Below are 26,360 nucleotides of genomic sequence, written 5' to 3' on the forward strand. Positions count from 1 at the left end.
GACACAAATTTGTGTCACGTCGCCACCGTTGGAAAAGAACTCCATCGTAAACCAAGGGCCGCTGTATATTAAATGAAAATGCATATGAAAGCCTCACAAGGCTAAAATCCTAAAGGTATTGGCTCACGTTACATTAAGCAAAATTCTATCTCAACCCCCGTATGAAATTTCCAGTGAAGGTACGTTGAGCCAACTTCCTTGCAGGATTGGGGGATGGCGGGAGAAAGCAGGAAAAGAGGGGGAGGACAGAGAAATGCTGGAGGGAAGCAGGAGTCTGGAGTTAAATATTAATCCGCGGTGATTCATCTACTGTGGAAGCCTCCAGGCTTCCTCTGCACTCGGCCAGCTGTTGGCCGTCGTCTCCTGGCCCTGGCCCTGGATGTGAGAGGCTGGGCCGCTGCCCGGTGTGCCCATGCATGAGCTTCCTTGGCTGGGGGAAAAGCGGCGGTGGCCAGGGCAGGTGGTGGACCTGGCGAGAGACGCCGGAGTGCGAGTTTGGCGGCTGTGTGGGTTTTTGGCTTTGTGTGTCTACGACGGGATGTTGCGCTGCATAAGCACATCTGTAGCTGCCTGGCGCTGGCTGGCCCCTTGGAGGGCAATGAGGCTTGACCACGTCAAGTTATGAGGGAAGAGAGAGATGCTGTAGGGCTACAAGGACGGAGGATCAAGAAAGAAAAACTTTCAGGCTGACGCAACATAACAACATAAACACAGACCGCTGTCTCCCTACAGACTGCGCTGTACATATTGTAGCCACCATGACATCACCCTGTGCTTTGAAAGCTACCTTTGGAAAAAAAAAAGTTTGCAGGTCCTCACCGTGGAGTCATTCGACTCCCAAGGAGCAACTGGCCATACAATAGGATGAATTTATTTCTCAAATTTGGTCATTCACAATAGTCCCAAACTGTGAGCCTATCAGCATATGAGTCATTGGCAGAGGTGGGCAATTTACAAATTTTGCTGGTCCATCAGTCATCAGGGTCCTGGGCACCATTACACCATCCTTAGTCCGTCCTTTTATTCTAAACAAGCTTCTACCATCACTTCGTCACCACGATTTTAAGACCGACGCAGACAGAGGTGGGCGTTCCGCCAGTCCATCATTCGTCAATTGCCAACAAAACCAGAACACAACAGTGACGGACTGAGAGGTCTGTCGGTACTTGACTCGGTTCGTGACAATTACACTGACACACGAAAAACATACTTCCGTCGGTGCTTGCTTAGCCCGTAATTTTTAAAAAAAGGTTTCTCATCTGTCGTCAACAAAACAGACATCGGAATGTCCACCCAGGATGCCAATGGCTCCTTAAGGACACCACCATTTACAATCCAGTTTGAAATTGGCTTAAAACAGTTTGGAAAGTCTAGTTGGATATTTACTTCAAATCCCAAATCTCTGTTGACGATTTCTCTTATCACACAATTGATCCAATCTTTATAAGATCTCGCGAGCTGCCCTTCACGCCTTGAAAGTCCAAACGCTTTTTGTGTGTAACACTTTCTTGAACCAGGCGCTAATCCTAATTGGTTTCACTTTGACAGTTTGAGAACACGGAAATGACGGTTAAATTTGCCTGAAACCGGTGCAGTAAAGAAGGGAAAGCCTTGCAGTTTAAGAACTCTATCTGTTGTGGCCCACCAAATTTCTGAACAAATTCTTCCAATTGTGGTAAACAGAAGATGCCAATCACTCCTTGGGAGTCAGACCAGACAGAATTGGGTTTGAAATACGCACGGGGAAATGCATAAGTATATGAAATCTATTCCTTCATCCATCCCATAGAAATCATTCCCATCGTCATACAACCAATAAAAAGTAAGAGGACTTGGAACCAGGTTTAATACTGGCTTGAAACGCTGCCTTTCTCTACTGTTACACTTATTTTGAGCTAAATGTAGCCTAATTGGACTGGACAGTTCACACTGTGTTGCTTTTTAGCCTCATTGAACTTTTCAGGGAAGCCCATTAGCAGCCTCCAAATTCATCATGTCATCAACTCGTTCACAATTTGTGTTGGCGTATGAGGCCCGCCTACCCTTAAAACACCTTTTTCACATTGTTTAGGGGGGGTGAGGAAGTGGAGCGGGCTGTGGATGAGCAGGGTTACTACAGCGCCTTGGCCACAGAGGGGAAAAATTTGAAGGCAGAAGAAAGCGAAAGTGCTGGGTCATGAATTATAGAGCGGATCACTTTCGTCTCGTTCCGGGGAGACAGCGCTAGACCACGAGAGAGGGAAATTCACCCCCTATTCTTGTACGCGCGCTGTCTGCTACGTGGGAAGCCACCAGGGAAAGCAATTTATGGCCAATTGAAGCGGCGGGCAACATCTCTCGCAAGGCAACGAGTGGATCCATAGCAACGATCCTGGAGGGGCGTATTAATCCCCTGCTTTATGTAGTGCTAAGTGTACAATAGTAATCAGGATTGGAGCAGGCCCCGCTGATCATTAAGGGAAAAGGCTATATAAAGAATTCATAATGGGATTAGCCCACGGCGGGTGGAGACGGAGAAAGCGCGGGGGGTGGATGTCTGAAGGATGGGGATGGTAGAGGGGAGTGGGGTACAATACTGGAATTAAATCACCCATCAAATTGCATGGAAGAATTTTAATTTACAGGTTAATGTCGCGTCGTGTGACTAATCACAGCCAAGCACGGCAATGAACCAGTCGAAGGGGAAGGACAGGCCGTAAATGCTACTTACTGATAAAGTATTGTCTACAAATGAAGAGATTCATTTTATATATTTTCATGCAAAAAGTTATTGCAGTATTTTTAATTGTGCATACGTAAAAATAACTAAATGTACTTTCATAAAGCTTGTAATAGTTTCCTTGAGACAGAGATATACAACATTTTACAATTTTAAAACTATCATTCTATAGCAATAACTATAATAAAAATGGCATTGTACGGTAAATATTCGGATTGAAAACACTTTTAAGCCAAAAACTTTTAAATCAAAATCACCAGTGTGCAAACTGGCGGCATGCTTTTCCTTGGTGTTTATTTGTGCATTTTGCTTAACATATTGCAACGAGTCGCAATCTGAAAGCACTTTGACCCGCATCACCGGGCCACGGCTCTCCCTCAGTCCACCTAAAACTCTTCCACTACTAATTCCATCTCAGGCCTTGGCTGGCGGCCCCTTCATCACCGGCGGCAGACCGGTGGGAGGACTTTATTACAGCCACAGCTCGTTAGCTTGAGTGGTCTTAATGAAGCAGCATGGCGATCCGACAGAAATCATGCTGCTGAGACCCCGCGTCATTACGCCGGCCTTTAATTACGATGATGTATGGCCAGGGCCGTGTCTTTAGGGAGCACAGAAGCTCACAAAAGTCTGAGCAGAGTTTCTCGTATTAACATGTGAGTGTCGGGCACTGAGCAGTTCATTTGTTGTGCTGCTGTCTAGCTGCTACTATGCTAAGTATTGCTACTTTCTTGTGGGAGCCCGCACAAGGGCTCCAATGAGAGTTGCTAATCCCAGTTTCCTAAACACAGTGTGGGGGTGGGAGGACCTCAAGATTGGGGAAGGTAACATGAGAGGTTGACAGCACACTTGAAAAGAGATCAGTTTTTCTTTTATATTCACGTTCTACATGCGCCTTCATTTATTCAAACATGTTTTACATACTTTTTTTCTTGAGACTATTTTGGGATCATTTCCAGTTACAGCCATACCCGACAGGGTAAGTGTGAGAAATTGCCCTTTTATGTCAGAAACCAGGTTAGATTTGGTGAGTAGGTTAAGGTTTAATATTTCAGTCTCCGTATTTTGATCATTACATTCCTCCAGTATTTCAAAATACATTAATAAAATAAATACATTTATTGAGTTTTTTTAGTTTTTTATTTCCATTTTATTTGTGAGGGGATGTGCTGATTAATACGAAATAGTCAGGACAACAGAGACTGGTTAATAGCAGGTTAGTAGTGGGCAGAGGCTCGGAAATAGTAAATTGTAAGAAAACCGGAATAAACGGTTAGGTGTTAAGGTTCTGTTTACACACTGCCCTATAAAAGAAACCAGTGCTGTCTGTCACTACTCTTTCATTCAAAGGTCTGGCGGTCATGATATTAACATGATGTCAAGCCTCCTCTGCCTCCTTCATTATTCAAAATGAGCAGAAATGGCATTATATCACGGCAGGCGTACGTGGCGGAGAGATGTGTAGAGCTCAGCACTCCACATCATCTCTCCGCTCCGTGTTAATTGGTTTTGCTTTTGAGCGGCCATCATTTTCTTTTCGAGCCCATTAAGCATAATGCTCCAGAGTGCCGGATTAGCTGGCGCCGGCTAAGACTTGCTGTGTTGTCGTTAAATTCAATTTAACGGGGGGGCACCCACCAGTGCTAATTACCGCCAAGCAGCCCCCCACTCCTCCCGCAGACATACATACACACATTCCTCCTACCTATTAGATGGGTCACTGTCCTTATGAAGAGATTTTTCTGGTTTATGTTACCTTCACGCCTAATATACCTCTCAATGGCACTTACTTTTTGTTTGTGGATTAATAACCCTGACATCGTACGATTCGGCTCAGTTGAGCATGGCGTCATACGAGATGCTAGTGAGAATTCAACCCACCAAGTCAAAGGATTAACTGCTTGCTTTTTCTTTAGCTTTGTCTCCCATTTGTAGCATTAGCAAAATGAGGAGTAGCGTCAAAAACATCTGTTCAGAAAAGGATATGCACAAAATGTTGTGTTTTACAGTCATTAATTTCTGTTTATACTTAGGTGAATATTGAGAATCCTTAAAAACAATTGTGAAAAAACTCACTTTTCTATTTCATCCTATTTATTGCAAGTAAATACCATTTGAGTGTATTTTTTTTAGTGGTGGGCGGACTGATCCAAGTAAAGCAAATGTCAATAAAGCGCTTTATAAATAAAGTTGAGTTGAGTTGAGTTGAGTTAAAATACATTTAAACTAGCTCATTTTGAATGCTCTTATTTTCTGTGGGAACAAAGTATTACAGTATTACAGTGCAAAATGTTGATTACTTTTTTTATATATGTATTGGAATATTTTAATACTGTGACATTTTGGGTTTTTTTTTGCCTTTGCAAGGCTCAGCATTTTAACTTTGATATCCTGATCTTTATTATTAACTCGCGCCCCCATTTGGCCAGATTTTCTTTTTTCTTTTTTGCACAGGTAAGCGATTCATTATTCAGCCAATGGCTTTTACTCAACTCGCCCCGCCCCTCCATCCGCCACCTAAAAGCCTTTCCCTGGAAACCCACCTGCACTACAGAGAGACCTGTATTCACTATAGAAGCACTCCCCGAATCTGAATAAAAGATGAAATATTGAACACACTCTGCAAGGTTGGGAGTTTATTATTTAGGGCAAAGATGGTCTAATTGCCTTAATGCAATGAGGAGGTTGTTTTTCTTTCCCCCAAGTAAGGTGTGGAGTCTGCTAGTTTGAGAACCTCATCTTAAAGGGCAAGACTCACCGCGGTCAGCGGCGGACCTTTTTAAAAGTAGCCCAGACGTGAATTACTTTTTAATTTGTGGAAGGAGCGGTGAGGAAGGTTCTACAAGCTGTTAAATTTTTCAGCGCTCTCTTACCTGAGGTTGGGACGGGAGATCTAAATCTAAATGTAGAAGTTTTTAATGTAGAGAACGATCACATCGCCTTGGTTATTCATGAGCCGCGAGCAGCAGGGGCGGCAAAACTAAATGGACCCGAAGGAGCTACGCCAGTAATGTGAGGTGGAGGTAGTATCTTGATTATTATTAGCATTTTATTCTTGTTCTTTTTATTCATCCCACCAGGAATGGATTGTGTCTAGTGCATTTTTTTCATCATTTAAAACAGCTCCCAGATGTCTTAGTAACAACAGTGTCAAAATAACAAGGATCAGAATAAGAGCACACTCTTCGTACTACAGTTTTTCTTAGCCTTGCAGAAGTCCCCTCTCATACAAAAGAGATACTTCTCACCCAGCCACCATCTACTGCGAGGTGTCCTGTTAGCGTAGGCTACTTGTTGAGGAATGAGTGTAAACCGCAAAGTTCAAATGAGACCCCATAAAGAGTAAAAACATGGATTACATTTTGATTGCTGGAGGCAGAACTTCATCACAAAGTCACCGAATGACACTTTTAGGGCCTGATTTACTAAATGTTTGTGTGTACAAAGTGTACTTTATCAAGCCTGAGCCGAAAAACGCTGACTGATTTTGCATCTTTAAAAAATAACGCATCTGACACAGTGCAAAGCAGCACGCAAAGAGGTGCCAGCATAGCACAGGCGAAGTGAGAGTAGCCGGGAGAGCTTTTCCACTCTTGAAAGCATTTTTGAAATGCCACGAACAAAAATTATCACATCGTCATCTCTTCAGCAATACAATCTTGGAGTTCCTGAATGATTTGGAGCCAATCACAATAAAGAGTCTTAGAATATCATAGATTTAAAAAATTACAAATTACAGCAGTAACCACTTCCATTTAAACAGATATTAAACAGCATGGCATTCACGGTATCTAATTATACATCCAACGTATCAAATCCCCCCTGGATTTCTTTTTTTCAAGTCATCTATCAGTCAATCTAAGGTGGAACTACAAATGCTTCAATTCCCAAAGTGGCATGTAAAAGTGTTGGGGGACCCTGGTGGTTTGGGGTTTTCTTTTCTCCATCTGCTGAAGTTGAAATGTATTGTAGAGCTGCCACAATGATTGGAGTAATGGGAATTCTAAGTAACCTAGTTTATAATTAATACCATCATAATGCCAGTTTCCCCTCCTACTGAGAGGAGAAGTGCCCATACTGTAGCGCCATTCCAGGATGTGGCGTCCTCTAAACTTCCAATAGGATGGCTTTCTTTCGCATGTGCAAGGACATTTTACCCATGGTATCCATTTACACTAACCGGATGTTTTATTAGGTACACCTGTAAAATATTTGTTTTCCCATGCCCACACACAGGGAAAAATCGTTAAAAGAAAAAAAAAAAAAAAAGAAGATGTTGGGTGGACAGTTATTCAAGAGGGAACATGTCATTGGAGCAATACAAAAAGCTAGTTTTGTAGTTAACATTGCTAACATTGTGAAAAAAGCTAACATCCATCTTTGTCAAGACTGACAAACTCCTAACAAACCAACCAGCTAAGCTCCTCCAATCCTTGTTGAGTTACTAATAAATTGATCAACACATGAACAACTAAGTAACCAACCAACTGAAAAGCCAGCTGACTTACCAACACAACCAACCAACAAACCAGTATCATAATTAAGCAGCTACTTGAATAATTAATCTAACTAACTAACTAACTAACCAAAACAACTGTTGAACTTACCAACAAAGAAACATATCAGTTGAATAATAATATATAATATTTGGCCAACAAATCAACCAACTAACTAATAAACTTGATTGCAACACACTAGCCAACCTCCCCCCCCCCCCAAAAAAAAATGAAGATTTGACTATACAAATGACTAGTTGATGACAAACTAACCGACCAACTAATCAACTAACTTAACATCAAACCAACTAAGTGACTGACTCATGTACGGGGAAAAGTAAGTAACAAACAAACTAAGGTACTAAAGTAAGTAACAAACCAACTAACATATTAAATCACATTTTTAAAAATGATTTAAACAATTGACTCATTGACAGACTAACCAATTCACCAAAAACCTAACCCACCAACTAACCTCCCCAAATCTAGCGTTCCTCCTTGTCAAGGAAATGCTTTCTACCGTACTAAAACTAATTAATTAACCAACCAACCAACCAACCAATGCCGGTCTAGCCTTCCTTGTTGACATCCTACTGACCAACTTACCAACTAACCAACTAACCAAATAATCTCTCCTAATTAAGCCTTCTTCATCAACATTATTTTCCACACCAACTTTCCATCATGGGTGGCCCCGCAGGACCAAAACCTTTGAGGACCAGCGCCAGTTCCATTCCGTTTTGTGAAGTGCGTCCGATGTGGAAAGGCTTTCACTACATCTGCTCTGACAGGCAAAGGTACAAAAACTATGTGTCTGACGTTATTAACGGCAAGACAGTTAATTAGATGAAAAGATTAATTAAGGGCTTATCCAGTCGATCGGTGGGGCTAAAGATATCTATCTAATTAACAATAGCGGGGGAGCAAGAAAGTTTGTCACAAACTTAAACAATCTTGTCTATTGTTCACTTAAAAACACACACACACACACAGTTCCTTAAGGCCCTGATGTTTATTGATTGCAGAGTTCATACAATGGCGTCGCTTAATGCGCTCGCTTTCATGTCCTCCCTTTGTTGCCGTGGACAATATTGCAAATTGATCCGTCTCCCTTTGTCAGCTTTGTGAGAGGAGCTGCTATTGCATTAGAAACACACACAAACACACACGCACGCACGTACGGTTTGGTTCTTGCTTCGTCGCCTCACGCCTGAATGATGTCGTTGATGAGCTCCTGGAGGTCGCACGTCACCGCCAATAAACGGACCCATCGGATAGTCAGACCCCTGACCTTTCTCACAACAACATGGTCCCTGTGCCCCTCGCCCACACTTCATGTCATCCATCTGAGGTGACCACTGGAAAATTGGGAGGTGTGAACACAAACAAGGACATACGAATGGCAATGTGTCAAAACAATCCTCGGGATATGCGAACCTGGTTGGAAACGTATTATGCATCCCAGGCATGAAGTACGCAAGGTCACTTTTTTTTAAAGAAACACTAGTGCTCCTCATCACAGGTCTTCTGAATACTTCATCATGTATGTGTTAAAAATTGTAATTGGAGAAAATGGTGATGAAATTTAAGCTGGACTGAGCTAACAGCAAAAAGATGTACTGATGTCGGAGCATTTGGTTGGTTGGTTGGTTGGTTGGATGGTTGGTTCCCTAGCAAGTCCTTGATGAGAGAAGCTAGTCTGGGTTAGTTTGTTTCGTCAGTTGGTTGTTTGGTTTGTTGGTCGGTCAGTCAGTGAAATCCTTTGTTTGTTATTGATGGTTATTCAGTTCTATTGGTTTGTTAGTGAGTGTATTGGTGGGTTAGCTAATAAGTCGGTCTGTTAGTAGGTGGGTTAGTCCGTCAATCAGTTGACTATGTTTGTTTTGTTGTGTTTCTCTTGACTTGACTTGACTTATATTCCTTCCTAGGTTGGTTGTTAAGTCCTTGATGACAAAGACGTTTTGAGAGAGCTTAGTTGGTTGGTTTGGTTGGCAGGTAGCTCGTTCCGTTGACTAATTAATTATTTACTAGTAGGTCCTTGACAAAGAAGGCGAGATTGGGGGCGCCTGATTGGCTTGTTGGTTGGCTGGTAAATCCTTATGAAAGCCCAACTGGGGATCAGGGTGGCCACTATGCCCCTGCGCAGCCTCCCCCGTGGAAATGGAAGCTGTCAGGCAGCAGGGACACACCTTATGATGGTTTTCTCGAAAAGTTGTGTGGGAGAAAGTGGAAAACTTGGCAGTGTCCCTCCAGGCACTAGAAGTAAGAAAATCCCCAAAATGCGAGTCAATCATCCAATAAAAAAATTGTGTTCCCTGGACAACTCTGGGGAAACTTGGAACGTTTTATTGACTATGTTTTATTTGGACTGGTCCTCATGAGTCCATCAACTCCTCAAGTCTGCATGCCTGACAAACTTATCACCTGCTTATTTCCTTAAGGCGGCGTATGTGTAATTAAGATTGTACACCACTGTGGACAACTCCCACAGTTGCTGTTGTCAAGGCGAGGACAGGCTGTTTGGAGCAATGCTGTTCAGAAATGGTAGGTTTAAATTGGGGGGTGATGAAGGTGACCGGCACAATAGCGTCCATTCCTTGTGCACAACCATTACATGCTGCGCTAATTGCTAGCAGAGGGATTTTTAATAAATATTTCATCCGTTGCAGCATCATTACCGCCTTAATGTCGTTATTAATCTCCACCAGTAATTGCCACTCGGGAGGAAAAACGTCTTTGTGAGTGAGTGAGGGGCGGGTGCTCCTCTCCACCACTCCCACAGGGACGAGTACTCTATATAGTTATAGCATACAATAAAAGAGTATGAACAAGATTTATCTAACATAAACAAAAACACATTACAAGATGCAAATGTTGGTCTGATTGTAGCGTCATTTCATAGCAACATTCTGTTGTGTTATCCTGTAGCGTTAACCTGTAGATTGATCTTGTAGCATTACTTGGTTGGTTATGATCTTGTGAGCTGGTTGGTTGATTGGGTGATTAGTTAGTTGGTTAGTTTGGTTCCTGTGTTTTTTGTTTTGTTTTAGGCAGTTGGCTGGTTGGTTTGTCAGCGTTTTGGTTATATAATTTAGCTGGTTATTTAGATGGTAAACTTGTTGTTGGCTGGTTAGTTGGTAAATTTTTTTTATTATTGCAGCATCACTCTGTAGCATCACTTGTACAATGTAGCATTAATCTTTACCTTTAAGCTTTACCTTGTAGAGCTACCTTGTAGTGTTATCTTAGAGCATTACCTTGCAGTGTTTGCATGCAGCGTTAGCATATAGTGTCACCCTGTAGCGTTACCAGGCAGCTTTACCATGTAGTGTTACCCTGTAGCATCAAATTCACATTGTTTGCTAGCGCCGATTTGCTAGCATCATTTTCAGGCTTTAACCTGTTGTATCAATTTCCAGCACCGCTTTGGGCCATGTTTTATAAACTTCCTTGCTGTGAACATTTGTATTGCATCTGAAAAAAACAATATGTTAATGCTTATAAAATGCAGCCTTTACCTCATTTTATTTGATCTTATCGTACAAGTTTTGAGCACTGAATCAAGTGTTGTGTAGCGCATGTTGTTAGCTTGCAACAGAGCGTTTTGCAAACTAAAGATGAGAATGAGAAAGTGTCCCTGGTGTATTTCCAGAGCATGTTGTGCAAGCCCTCTCTTCCGTCACGCTGTTTTAATATGCTAAAATGGTGTGACAATGGCACCACACTAAGTCTCGAGTGAATAGCAAATAGCATTATCTCCCGCATTTTTTTTTTTTTTTTATTAAGAATATATCTATCTATGCCCGCTGGCTACGCAAGCCGTCCACTATTATGGGAATTTTCCACACTTGTGCTGCTTTTTAGGACAAAATATAGTCTGAGATAAGTAAAATTCCCAAATCCATGTTGGTTTTATCCAACAGTGTATTTCAAGGCTTTATTTCTAACTTTTACGGGGATAGGTCATGAATGATTAGCAGCAAAGTGATTATATGTTCATATGTCATGTCTCCACTTTCATATATATACAGTATATACTCACACATTGAGGGGCTTGGCCTAAGCCGCCCCAAATGGATCCAGTCGGCCCCCATTTCACTTATTCACACACACAAAGTGATGGCGACCAAGCAAATAGAGCCGTGTGTACCATCCAATTATGTGTCAGGGGTGAATAATGGGCGCAATAATATATTCACATTGCCTCCGCCGCCGATCAATTTTTAATCAAGCCCAGAAATATGGAGGAAGCCGCAATGACCCGCCAGGAACAGGCCCGTAATACTTCACCAGAGGAGTCCCTAATTCTGCACCAATCAAATTACCTCCTCGAAAGTCCAACTCCCCCTTCCCCTACAGAACAGTGATAATGGTGCCTCCCAATGGGGGTGCCAGTGGACAAACTAATAGCGATGACCCGACCTGATCATTAACAGAGTGGAGGTTAGGCGGGTGGTGACCTTATTAGAGAAATGCTCTCTGATGATAAAGTGATTAGCTACGACTACAGGGCTAACTTGTATTCGCAAGCACACCGTGACATCATTCCGGCGGATAAACAGGATCACGTGACCTCAATAGGGGGCAAGACCCTTTTTGAGAGCCCTTCTTTTAGCAAATATTTGTGTAAAACTGATTTAATTGGCGAGAAGCTTTGTGTGGGCATGAGTTGTAACGCTTTTTAGCATTTTCTTTTGCTTGTTTCAAATGCTTTCTAAAAGGGCATCAGTGAGATGCCAATGAGGAAATGGTAATAACAATGCTAGAACTTAAATTATTAAAGGCAGAATTCTTTGCTCCAGCAAACTCAGTAGCAGAGCAGCGAAGCTCCGCCCATCCAATCTGCAATGAAAGCCTTCCTATTTGTAATAAAGCGCAGCCTCTCCACAGAGCAATCCTTGGGAGGATCCGGCCGCTCTTTGCTATAAGCGCCGCGTCCGTAAAAACAAACGAGCCGGCAGGTGATTGCGGATAAACAAAAATTACATTTCCAATAAAGGCTCTTGTCTCTTCGGGGCCGCCGCGAGAACCCCCCGCCACCACCACCACGAGCCCCCCTTTCTGCTGTTTAACAGCCTTAATATAGCCTCTCATCAGCCTTCCTCTTGAGAAGCCACCTGAGAGCTCTCGTCTTAACGCCGGCAGCTTGAAATGTTTCAGGCAATTAAATGTGCCACGCCGGAATAGATGTGAACTCCTAGAAACGGCACTCGTGCGATGGATGATTGGGATTAAAAAACATCTCTTTGAGCTACAAGGCCGTTATTTATATATAGATATCGTAATCTTCAGTATATGTCCAAATAATAATGGTGCATGATAACACATTAGGAAGCCGTAAACGTGTTTATGGGAAACAAAAAAAACAAAAAAACAAAACAGATGAACTGAGTATTGATATGGATGTTAACACTGAGGTATAAATACAAACACAAGAACTAAATGTTCACTGGGGTGTTTGCACAAAATACAAACAAAATGCTGGTTGTTGATTAAAGTTATTGGCTGGTGGGTTTGTTCATGACTTTGTTGGTGTGTTTGGTTGGTTGGAGTGGTTCATGGGTAGGTTGGGTTTGTTGGTTCTGAGTTTTTTAACTGTTTAGTAACTTAGATAGGTAGAGTCTTGATGTGGTTGGTTGGTTGGTTGGTTGGTTAATTAATTAGTTTTAGTTCGATAGAAAGTATTTCCTTGACAAGGAACGCTAGATTTGGGGCCTCCTTCAAACTTCCAAATTGATGGGAATACTCTGAGAAAGACAAACGCACTAAACGTCCTAAGAGATATTTAACTTGAAAATTCCTTGTATTTTTTGCGGCATCAATCAAAGCACAGTGCGGTCGAGAGGAACGTTTACATCCCGAATGGCCACGCAAAACAAACGTGCTTTCAAATAAAATAAATAAAATGTGTGAAGAAGAAGAAGAGAAGCTGGCAAAAGCACAGAAAAAAACCCACGCCTCTATAAATGCATCTTTATGTTCAAACATTGCCACGGGCGCATTATTCCTCCACTTGGACTTTTCAACGAGTCCTAAAGGACTTTGATTAACTAAGTTTGCTCAAGCAGAGAGAGAAAATGTTGAGTACTTCAATATTTACTTTACTTAAGAGACCGTTTGAATTAACAGGAAATGTCACCTGTTTGACGTGAATTAGTTTGTTGCTGCATTAGTTGGTTAGTTGATGGGTTGATGATCTGCTGGTTGGTTAGTTGGAGTATTTAACTTTTTTTTTTTAGTGGTGAATGTGTGGGGTTGATTGAGTTTGTTGGTTGGTGTAAGACTGACGTGACAACACATGATTTCTTTTTTTTTTTACATTTGTCACTGTATTTTAAAAAAAATCTTCTAATTACCCTGGATTTAACAATGAACTAGCTTACAAACAGAAGTAGTGTGGGCCACCTGTCAAGCACATGCAACCCATCATGCAGATAAATTGCAAAGTGGGACGTATCATGCACGTTTCCATATATGCGCAGCACACCCGCCACCCCACCAACCCCCAGCAGGCCGTCGGGCCCCGTCCGCTTCCTCCTCTGATGTGTTTTCCGTGTTAACACTTTGCAGTGCCTCAGGTACATCGTGCCGCTTCCCGCCACACACAAGACCCATTTAGGATGTTTTTCATGGGACGGCATCCTTTTTATTTTTCAATTAAATTTTCATGCTTTTGTGTGTTTTTTTTTCCCCACATTCTCTCCTTTTTTTTTTTTTAAAGTGTTGCTATTTTCCCAGATACCATTTCTTTATGTGACTTTTCTTTCTGTTTTGTCTTAAAAGAGGCAGAATGCATTGTGCTTACTTTTCCCTTTCTTTTTATGGGCTAAAAAAACAAATAGTTGATGTTTTCTTTTAAAAGAAGCCATTTTTACCTGGAGAAATGCAAGTGCATACATTTTACTGAGTGGGAGCTCCAAAGTTGAACAATGGAAATCATTTGCTCCATCATAAAACTTTTATTCTACAGCCGAGGTTTAAAGTTCCTTTTTTAGTATTCTCAACTATTATACAAATGTCAAGACAAGCTAAAAATTGTAAATTAACAAAATGAAAGTAAGTACAATTAGCACAAGGTAGCCATCATTAAAATTGAATGAAAAGAGCTATAAATCCTGTTGAATGTAAATTAAACCAGCTCAGTGACAGAACTGAGTTGTAGCTGCAGCCAGGATTCTTCTTAGTTCAGATTTGGAGAGGCCATGATTGCTCAAAACCACGTGGGATGGCTTAACTCGCATGTAATTGTCTGCATGTTTTGCCTCCAACTAAAACTAATGCCTGCAGTAGCTACACTATTTTAAATAAAAGAACCTTACCAGATTTTGAATCTTCCTTTCTTGGCTTTCGGTCTGGGTTCGTATGGTAGAGCTTCTAGGTCTGGCTCCCGACCCCCAGTTAGTGACCTCTGCTACAGGTGAAGGATAAGGAATGTCAAAATCACATTTCCTCATGCACCACATGGCTCAACAACAATTGAAAAGCAAACAAAACACACAGAACAAGCGCCTCTCATCTCTTGTATCAATGGCACTGTTGAATTTGAATTGTTTGTCTGATGAGCAGCAAGCTTTGAAGCATCAGCCAGCGCCCCCTCATTCGTGTCCTATCACATCTGACACCCCCAAAGCCTGCAGAATTGATCCCCCGGCATTGCCATTGATCAGTTTGGGGCGCAGACGGTTTGAGCAAGGCGGAATGGGTCAGGAGAGAGATGTGTGATGTCGCCGTAATCGATGGTCTCTTTTCTAAGGGAGGGGGCGGGAAACGATTCTGGTGAGGACACGGTGAAGAACATTTTTGCTCGGGATCAAAGACATGAAAACCCTGTCGTCCCCATAAATTGAACAAATTTGTTAGGTTTGTCGATTATCATGAAAAAGTCTCAAGAAGCCATGCCCGAAAAGACACGTGAACTTTTGCCTTGAAGCGGACATGTTAGGGTGCTTTTGGCCATTTCCAGGGGTATTTCAAAGAAAACTTCTCTCTCAGGAAAAAACAAAATATTTTGCGCAACATCGTAAACTGTAAGAGCTCCTGGCTAATTATTTACTGGTGATGTTGATGACTGTCAATAAAACAGCACTTTTGCACTTTCAGGCTTCAAGCTTGTAACATGGAGGTCCACCGAGCGACACCACTGACGGGCCCTGGAGAAGCAGTTGTTGCCAGGTCCCCCGTGAAAACCCCCTTGGCCGCTGGGTAATGAATAAAGAAACAGCCCCTCCAACCATCTAACCTCATCTTCTTCTTTGCCTTTTTCCTGCACTCCATATTTGGCATACGCGCACAAAAAGGCAAACACGCGTGAGTGCCATCGGCCTGACAGGCGCAGGGTACAGCCTCAGGTTCAAGGGATTGTGTGTGCGTATGTACAGGTGTGGGCAGCCATCTGCGGTGTGTTTGGCTTCTCTTCAGTCCTTATTGATACAAGGCCTTCCGCACGTTTTGGAAAGGCGGCCTCGCAGAAGTTGGAACACGACGGGGCTTCGCCGCTATGTGAAATCTACACCAAAGACGACTTCATGACGGACAGACTGAGAGAACGTTCTCAATTATTCAGCTCGGGCCGATTGAGACGACGACGATGGCGCAGAGACCTTTTAGCGCGCGAGTCGATGTGACATTTCTAAACGGTCCTCGCCACCGCCCGATGAAATATGGATATTTTGTTTTGTTTCCGACAGGATCCGTTTGACGACGACGCACCGCTTCACGGTGAGGGGAGAGCAAGAAGGCAGGAGGCGGTTGGAGTCCGTGCACATATATTGTAGGGTGTGCAAAATCTTTCCTCCAAGGGCATACAGAGAAATCAAAGGATGCGAGGGCCACTTTGACTTTCTTCACCTTTAATTTGTTGAAGTAAAGCTACAATTTGTTTTTGTTTTTTTTCCTGAAAAGCAGCTCTATATATATGAAGCTCCATGAGAGTCTCAAACTAACAAAATAGAATCACTGTATTAAAGCTAGTAAGTGATGTCCAGCCACAACAATAAAAAGTCATATATACTATTGCATGTTCTATATATTGTGACACATATTGTAATAATGTTCTCACCATGCTGCTGCTCTGCACCAGGGAGAAGATTGCATGGTAACCTTGACCCTTCTGCCCATGGTAAATGACGCCGCCGTCTCATTCTGGCTTGTCATCACATTTGCAATCACACAAGAGCGATGCTACATTATCAACAAATACAATCATGTGAAGACGAAGAAAACAAACAGGAAGAGAGGCCTCTATGTCAGTGCTTCTCACTTATTTTTATTAAGACCCTCACCCGCCCCCCAGGAAGAAGAAAATATTTCCCGCGCCCAACTCTGCCATGACTATAAATTGTATCATTTGTCTATAAAATTGTTGTTAGTACATCTCTGCAGAGGAGCTAACACTCTCTCTGACAATAAGAGCACCACTGACACCTACTGTAGTGGATGTGAAACTACACATTATTCTAGTATGGCAAAAACAAAAAAAAACTTAAACAATGAAAAAAAACATGTTTCCTGGAGCACACAGCCCACCACAGCATTGCACCACACCCCTATTTGAGAAGGGCTACTCTAGACCGACGGCACATTCAGAGCTTGTGAGAGTTCAGTACAACACTTCTTTACTTCTTTTCATATGAAAAAAAAAAAAAAAAAAGACGTTATTTCTGTGGAAATTGATGCTGGGGAAAAATGTTTCAAAACTTGTTTGGCATTAACATTTGCTTTCTATAACTGAAGGGCAAAAATTTGATTATCCATCCATCCATTTTCTTAACCGCTTTTTCTCACTAGGGTCGCGGGGGTGCTGCAGCCTATCCCAGCTGGCTTTGGGCAGTAGGCGGGGTACACCCTGAACTGGTTGCCAGCCAATCACAGGGCACACAGAGATGAACAACCACTCACGCTCACACGCACACCTAGGGACAATTCGGCGCGCCCAATCAACCTGCCATGCATGTCTTTGGAATGTGGGAGGAGGCCGGAGTATTTGGAGAAGACCCAAGCGGGCACGGGGAGAACATGCAAACTCCACCCAGGAAGGCCGAGCCTGGACTCGATCTTGCGTACTCAGTACTGGGAGGCGGACGTGCTAACCACTCACACACCGTGCCGCTGAAAATTTGATTAAATTAGGAAATTGGATTTTTGTGTGGCAGCACATTGTATGACGGGTTAGCACCTCTGCCTCACAGTTCTGAGGTTGTGGGTTTGAATCCAGGCTCTGACATTACTATGTGGAGTTTGCATAATCTCCCTGTACATGTGTGTCCGAGATCTGAATGGTGATGAGCGGTTCAGGGAGGGAGTGATGGATGGATGGATGGATGGATGGATGGATGGATGGATGGATGGATGGATGGATGGATGGATGGATGGATGGATGGATGGATGGATGGATGGATGGACGGATGGAATTTTGAGATTCCCAAGTATAAAAAAAAAAAAAAGTTAACATCTTCCAGTGACTGCCAGAGCTGTGATTTCAGCAAGTATCCTGGGACGGGCCAGTACGATATTACCGGGTCAGCTAATGAGAAAAAAAACAACCACCTAATTGCATCCCTGCATTGCAATTTAAATGATAAAAAAGCATCCGTCCCGACAATAAATCGTAGGCTAATTGAGCAAGAGGGCCGAAGGATCGTTAAACCCGAGAAGCCCCGCTATACGATTACTCGTTGTTAAAAGAAAAAAAAATAACGGTGGCGCGATTGAGCGTCCGGGGCAAAATGCTGATACGCTTTCGGTGCTGATTTTGAGCTGGGCCAGTCTTCATTAGGTGTGTTAATGACTCAACTCAGCCACATTTGTACATTAGCAAAGAAAACTAATGAGGTCATGAGTTAGAAAACTGAAGTGTTTGCGCTTAGTGAGGAGATGTTTCTCTTTGTCCTGTGATTCACTTTATGCAAATGCCTCACTTTTTACTTATACGTGTGTGTGTGCGTGTGTACGGTGCACTCTGTGGTGCACTCTGTCGGCCATGCTGCCGCGCTCCCAGTATGCCCCTGGGACCCATCTGCCTCCCTGTTATTAATTCATCAGGCTTAACCATGCGGCACTTTACGGCTCTGTTTGGACTGACCGAGTATCTTCTCTCTCTCTCTTTCTCTCTCAGCTATATATCGGAAAACAATATCCGTCACACCGAGGTGATGTTTTGTATCCTGCCTCCATAAGAGAAGGTTGTTGTTCTTGGTCCATCTCAAAATGGGCTATACTGAGTAGTCTCGCTAAAACTGCATTTTTGCTTGCCGGGACATTACCCTGGAACTATGAACTCTTGAGGGAGCATTAGGTGCAAGCTTCAGGAACTATTGTTTAAATTTAGGTCTAGATGAAGTTATTGAAGCCAAAAATAACTTATTTGTGAGAGTGAGAGGTCAACACAGTTCCCAGGCACTACAAGTACAAAAAGGCCCTCAGCTCTGCATTCTAATTGCGCATCTCGGACTTACCCTGCCACGTTAATGTTTCTAATTTTAGTTCCAGGGTAAGAGCCAAATGAAGGTGCTGCTGGGAAGGTCGTACTTTGGAGAGGTCCAGGAACCTTTGTTAGGGTAGGGTTTGCCACATTGAACATTCACAAACTGATTGGATACTGAGAACACTTGCTGCATTTTTATTACACAGACATTATAGTATATTTAGTTGAGCATATCAAAAACGTGTCTTTTTCTGTTAAAAGAAATCATAAAATGGGATGACAACCTGCCGTATTATAAGTATGAAACAAAATAGGAACTACTGTACAAGAACCACAAAATTCCTGAAATTGGGACTGATAACAGTCAAATTTAGCCCTTTGGTAATTTATCTGCACCAAAAGAAGCCTACTTGAGTGCTTTTCAGAGGTTCAAGAATATTTTGGGCGGGGTTTGCCACATTGAACATATATAACTGGATGACAACTTGTCGCACAGAGACAAAAGTTCCAGGAACCTTAAATACTAAAGTTACCAAAAAGTCCTTTCCCCATTTTCCTGTCAGCTTGCAAGCATCGAAATAAAGCTGAAAATCAGTCAAAAACGATTAAGTGGAAAATCACACACTTGTGAATATCCTGTTACACTTTAGAAGGCCAGAAATCATATATCTGGGAAGGTCCACTCCCAACTTTGCCTTAATTCCCATCGCGGAAATGACACAAAGGCTGTTGAGAAACAAAGCCTTTTAAGGTCTATAAACTTTTTCCAAGCTAATCTAAGAATCTAAGAAAATAAGTCATTGGCCCTTCACCGTGAATACGTCTTGATTGGCGTGTCTAAGAAGAAGCGGCGAGGAGATGAGAGATTGCGCTCTGTCAAAGGAGTTTATCTTTAGACATTGACAACAAGAAAGCAAGTGGAAAGTTTCCGGGTCGCAGAAGCAACTAAACGAGCACTTTTTGAATTAAAAAAAAGAAAAAAAAGAAAAGAAAAAAGCAGTGGATTGGTTGCGGGGCTTAAACTTTCACATGGGATGACGGTCAAAGACAGAAACGGTAAAAGGACGTACACGTACAGTATAGTAGACTTAGTGAAAGCCATTTGTTTTGTTTGTTGGCGGGGGGCTCAATAAATCAAAACTAAATACAAGAAGGTTTGAAATGAACTAAATGAAGTATAACTATAGGGATGTAATATAAGGAGGCCAAAGTAGCTTTGAACTCAATCTCTAAATGGCCAATCAACAAGGTCCAAATGGAGAGACTGCTGACCAATAGTTCACCACTGGGGTTACACTGCCCCCCAGAGGCCAAAAAAAAAAGAACTTGCTGCAATGGAGACTAGGAGACATAAGAGCATCTAGGTTGGGAGAATTTGGCCAGAGGTGGCGAAAGTACTCGCACACTGATGTAGAAAGCTCTGCTTAAAAAAAAAAAATATATATATATATATATATATATATATATATATATATATATATATATATATATATATATATATATATAATATTATAAAAAAAAAAACAACAACTAGTAATTAATATTAATTATACACCCCTTTGAACGAATGATAACAAATGAATCAAGGGCAGCATGAGACTGATAAGAAAAGAAATTTGAAGCTGGATTTTTACAATGTAAGAGGCAAAATTAGTATTATTTCAAAACCGTTTATCTCATTGGAATTATTCAGGTCCAATGTCTGTCACTGGCATAAAAAAAATCTTTACTGGCGCTACAAGCAGTTACAATAAAGAATGTAATTCTAAACAAACTGTTAAACTAGGTGAACAACTGCTATTTGTAAAATAAGTTTTAGAAAAAAAAAGCTGCTAAGGAATACTTTAAAAATAATGTTTTAATAAGTTTGTGTTTAAAGCATATGGGAGTGGTAGACTACAATGTTTTTTGAAAACGTTTTTTTTTTTTTATGGTTTCTCTATAGCGCAGCTTTTCAGCTATCTTGGGTGACGATAAGGGGGGTTTCACTGCACTGTACTTAAAGAGTTTGAATGGCCTCTCTCGCCATGATGGAAGGCAATGGAGCAGTTGAGTGGCTTAAGGAAGCGTTGGATCTCCTTCAAAAGAAACAAACAGCCATTATCTCCTCGGGTAAACTCTCCATTTCCTGCACTGAGCAGCCTCACCACTGAGTGCCTCCCCCAGGGATCTCTTTCTAGGCAAACAGGCCTGTTTATTTGACAAAAAAAAGAGAGAGAGAAAGACAAGGGAGGCTGCACTTCAAGTGGGTTTGTCTAATTAAAATGTTGCTAAAGCACGGCGGAGCAGGCACTTTATTTAAGAGCTAATTGCGCCCACGCCTGGGACTGCCTGCTTTTTACGCACGCGCTTCTCGTTGTGGTCGTGGCGGCCGCGGTGAATGTTAAACAGTCGGGAGTTAATCAGCGAGGATTCGGCAGGGGGATATCGGGTTTCCTCGTGACACGGGAGGATGCGCGTGTGATTAGTGGCGGCCTCTGCGGGATGCTTGTTTTGTTTACCAACAGGTGTTTTTAATCTCCACACAGTAGTGGGATCTTGACGTGTAAGGACTTGTCAGCAGAGAGTCAACAAGGCTTGCCTTGGACTTGACGGAATTTATTTTTGTCAGGATGGCGCGTTGCTGATCTAGTGGTTAAACGATCTGCCTCACAGTTGTGAGGTTCAGGATTTGAGTCTTTGCTCCGGCCTTCCCATGTGGGAGTTTGCATGTTCTCATTATGCTCGTCTGGATTGTGCATAAGTGTGAACGTTGATTGGCTGGTGACCAATTCAGGTATAAAATTTCATAAATGTTTTCAGAATTGGTCTTATAAGATGCTTTGCTCTACTTTCTTTGTCCGACTGACGAACAAACGTTAGCGTACAATGGAAAACGTGAACGAGGTTGTACGTAAAGTAAGAGGGTGCTTTAGTTTAATCAACAGCTGATTGACAGAAATTAAGAAATGCCAGAGGGATGTAAAATTATATGATTTCCTTTCCCCCCCACCCATTTAATAGACTGTCATTTTATCCCTTTGGGCAAAGAAGCACTTTAAAAACCGACCAGCAGGAATTGTCTTGAAAGTGTCGTCATTGGACGGCGTGGACAAGGACAAAGTGGAGGAGTCATTGTGGCAATGAGTAGTAGAAGAAGAAAAGAAAAAAAAAAGAAATGAAAATGTGAGATGGGGGTTTGAGAGTGAGAATAAAAGCTTAGCTTGTATTACCTTTTCACACGTCTACCTCGGGCTGACAGGCCGCTAAAGCAAAGCCATCCCAGCAGCCAATTTCAACAGTTTTGCGGCGCGCTGGCGCTCAAGTCAGGGTGAAAATGAAAAGCCATGCGCAGACAAAACTTGTGAATGGATGCCTATCTTTTTTTTTTCTTTTGATGTTCTTTCTTTTGTTCTACACAGGGACAACTACATGAGGTCATTTATAGATATGGCCCAGAATACATTTATACGTCAAAGATATAGACTATTTTTAAAGACCCACTTCACAGCACTTGTACATACTACCCGATATTGTCTTGATGTTCAGTACAGTACACAATATCGTTATAATACTGTTCCTATTAACTCAGGCAAAGTGTTGTTTTGATCACTGTTGATTGGTTGGTTGGTTAATAGCATTTCAATATGTTAATTACTTTATCAGTTTTGTCATTTAGCCGTTTAGTCATTCATTTGGCTTGTTTGTGAGTTAGTGGGTTAGATTGTAAGTTACTTGGCTAGGCTGTCAGTTATGCAGTCAACTTAGTAATTTGGTCAGTTTCTGTCAATCAGTTAGCTACTTGTCAGTGAGAGTCAGGTAGTCAGTCAGTCAGTTAGCTAGCTCATCAGTTATTTCGGTAGTTGGCTGGAGTTGGTTGGATTCAGTTAGGAAGACTGTTAGTTTTTCAGTTAGCTAGTGAGCAAGTGAATCAGTTAGTAGGTCAGTCACACAGTTGGTTACTAGTAATTAGTTACATACCTATTTGTTTAATTTGGTAGTCAGATAGTCATTCCATTAGGTAACCTAACATGGTAACATGTCTTAAATGCTCATTTAAAACAGCGACAAACCATGACACATATTTAACCCCTGTATTTGATTGTAAATATTAACTTAAAACAACACTCTGCCAATGTTGAACCACCAATAAGTGCAGAGGTCTGCACTTTCCTGAGTTCCATTCTACTTGTTTTGTCTTCGATATTTGATAAACAAACACATATGACAGAGGCCCATCCGTCCGTCCATCCGTCCGTCCACCCACTGGTTATGCTAATCTTTAACAGGATTAAAGTGTGTTCTTTCTGCTCTTATCTCGTGTTTGAGCACTTGATCACAGACGCATGCTCTAATCCGGACATCGATGCGGCTCCATCAACACGCTCTCCTGGAGCAACCCACCAACAAAAGGGGGCCGATTTAGAGGGAAGGGATGGGGGTTGATTTGTCCACGCACACAGCTTATATTAAAAAAAAAAAAAAAAAAAAAAAAAAAAAAAAAAGAACGAAAGAAAAAGACTTTCCGCTGTTGTTGGCTTTGATATCTGATGCCGAACAGCTAATCTGCAAAACTGACGGGTGTATGAGATTTGTGAGGCATTTTTGTTTGTGCGGAATTATAGTGTGTGTGCGTGCGTGCATGCGTGCGTGTGTCTGTGTGGTGGTGGGTTTGTTTGGAAATCTAACAGGGAGATTAAGTCAGGTCGGTTGATCAGCAGTGCATTTGTTTAGCTCCGGACCGGGCAGATGAGAGTCTGTTTATGTCAGATCTGTCATGAGCAATTGCAAATGTTTGGGACTTGTCATGTGTGGGGTACACAAGACACGCCGGCTGAGCATTTAGAATGTGTTCAAAGAAAACAAGCGCTCAAGGCGGACCGACACTGATTGGCAGGCCAGTGCAGACACAACTTTGATGACAAAGTTAAAAGTGCAACTGAACAAAAAAACTAATTAATACTGACTTTGTGTAGTGGGAATATAGAGAGAAAGGGTCTACTACATGATAATAAACAACAAACAATGGAGAAAACTGACCATATTGAGGGTAGGCAAAACATTTTTGATTTGAGAGGAGACTGAGGGAGGCTGCAGCAAAGTGGAGATTGTAGAGTATGACACTGTACTAGCACTAGCACTTTTTTTTCCCAAGCCTTTTATCCGAAGATGATGTCAATACACAGCAATTTTATTGAAGTGGAGACTAAGGGAAGAAATAACATATATCTGTGCAGCAAAGTGGAGATTGTGTAGTACAACACTTTAATGTGAAAGTGTCATTTGTGTCTGGCTCTGCGACTGAAAGAGTGGACGATGCACTGGGCAAAATACATCACATGTTCTTAAAAAAAGTAAAATAAGAAATCAGGTCTTTGAACTTCTGATGGGCTCCTTCAACCTTGAATTATCCAAACACTGACTGACTGGTTCCCACAGCAGAACTGGAAGTCTCGTAATGGTTGTGGGGTGGGGGGGCCAGACTCTGTCCGTCTGCGTCTCCAAGTTCAGGCTCCAGACCACCCCACCAAAAAATAATCCACACTGACCACCACAGAAACACAGAGCTGTCACTTGCAATTAGAAGCCATCCAAGAGTATGATGTACAGTCCTATCAAACAGCTAACGGGCCAACATGGGGGTGAGGGGTTAGTGGGGGTGGGGGTGGCGGAGGGGCAAAATGGTCCTGTTTGTTTATTGCATTTGGTGTACTCAAGGAGCCCGCAGAGTCTGACTGAAGATGTTTTTAAATTCATTTGGATGGATCTATTCTATTTTTGACTCACTTTCTGCCAGGCTCCAGTTCATTACCAGAGCTTCATCTTTGCTATCCCGTCTTGTTTTGCCATCCATCACAGCAAACACTTAACACACACGCTAATGTTAGCTTACTCTGGACGCTGCAGCGCTATACTCCATTGTCTCCACTTTCCTGCAAAGGCCCATTTTCGCATTACCCTCCATCACCTATGGGAAAAAATTCCGACCTTGTTGCAACATTTGAGGATACATGGCTAGAAATTATGAAAATAAACACATGCCAATGTTATCTTAGCCTGTTAGCTGTTGTGTTATATTCCCGAATCTCTCCTTTGCTGCAGTGGTCCATTTTCTTGCCGATCTCAGTCAAATGATAATCCGAAATAAATGTTACAATACACAGCACAAAATTACAGTAATATAAACACATGCTATATTAGTTTACCCTGTGGCTCCGGATGCTGCAGTGTTTTCCTCCACAGTCTCCACTTTGCTGCAGCAGCCCATTTACCCGTTGCCCTCAGTCTCCTCTCGGATAAAATTTCCAAGACACTGGAATTATTTGCGGATACACATCTAGAAATGACAACAATAAATATACATGCTAATATTAGCATACGCTGTTGTTGTGCCCTCAGTCTCTTCTGGAATACAATGTCTGGATCATTTTAACATTTGAGAAAAATCAGCTGGAAAGGAGAGTCTCGACGCTAAGGTGTTCTACGGTTCTCGCCACAGTCTCTGCTTTGCTCCTGACTCTGATATTTAGCCACTCCACAATGTTGTTTTTTGCAACTTTTCCACAATAGTCATTTTTATTTTTATTTCTAATTATAGAATATAATTCCAAATTATAATTTCAGATTTTCCAATCATGTACAGTTTTTCAAACTCTTGCCACATACACACTACATGTACAGTGTGCTCAAGAAAAAAGGCTGAAGTTGAGATGGTTTGGCTATAAATCTCAGCAAGGCGAGCGGAAAAGTGGAGCCGCCACTCGGGCGAACACCACAGACTAAACACTGATGACCTCGGTACTGACCTGCAACACACACACGCAGACACGCACACAGTCATGCTTCCATATCACTTCAGAGGACATTGACTTACATCCATTTCCTGGAGACGTCAAAATGATTTAGCTTGTGAGCTTTTTCGGCATGAGACAAATGTGCCTTTGATGCTCGTATCCGGACTCCCCCAAACACTTGGGCAAAATGTATTTTTATGTTACTAACATCAAAGAAATTTCAACATGGCTAACCTTGTAATAAAAGCCTTTCATATCTAAATATTTTATTACAGTTACAATCCGTTTAGAATTAGTTGAAATAAAATGTCTCTAAATGTTTTTAAACCCCTTATCGTTCCAAGGGTCTGTTTTATTAAGCATTAGGATGGATTCATCTAAAAAAAATAATAATAAAATAAATAAATAAATAAATAAAAACAAATTAACAGATCGTTACGACATTAATTTATTGATGCCACTAGGCAAAATGAGAGTACACCAGCAGAGGCGCTTTTGAGTAAAATTGTTGCAGTGCTGAAGAATGCCAGATATCAATAAATCTAGTTTTTGTTCACTGTTTAAAATTGTTAATTTTGTTATTTTTTTTATATTTGATCTTTTTCTAGTTTTGCATTCATTTGATTTAAACTTGTTAAATGTTTCTAGTTTGTATTTTTTTTCACACAAAATCTTCATTTACTCATTATATTTTTTTTTACTTTATTTTTGTTTATATTATTTTCTAATTTGTTTTCATATTTGCATTTTTATTTTCTACCTAAAGAATATTCTTGAAGGAACTCTCTATAAACGCATGCACACCATAACGTGAGTGTCTGTCTCCCCCTGGTGGATGACGCTGGCTACTGAGTGGAGGTGGGGGTCCCCCTGACTTCTAGATGTCCTCAAACCCCACAAGAACTGTGGGGGTGACCTTTGAACTCATACCACACACTGGGGGCGACCTC

At 41.8% G+C, this 26,360-nt stretch overlaps 1 protein-coding gene across 1 annotated transcript in view; it reads right to left on the reverse strand.

Moving 5' to 3' along the window:
* meis1b (Meis homeobox 1 b) overlaps positions 1 to 26,360 on the reverse strand; it is a 201,667-nt gene that overhangs the window by 144,352 nt on the left and 30,955 nt on the right. Inside the window, exons 5-6 of the mRNA XM_077494845.1 lie at positions 24,823 to 24,953; positions 14,535 to 14,626 (exon numbers count right to left, since the gene is read on the reverse strand). The gene's annotated coding sequence lies outside the window, so the exon portion shown is untranslated. The remainder of the gene's footprint in view (positions 1 to 14,534; positions 14,627 to 24,822; positions 24,954 to 26,360) is intronic.

The sequence above is a fragment of the Festucalex cinctus genome, chromosome 14 (genome assembly GCF_051991245.1).
Source record: "Festucalex cinctus isolate MCC-2025b chromosome 14, RoL_Fcin_1.0, whole genome shotgun sequence".
Classification (NCBI taxonomy): domain Eukaryota; kingdom Metazoa; phylum Chordata; class Actinopteri; order Syngnathiformes; family Syngnathidae; genus Festucalex; species Festucalex cinctus.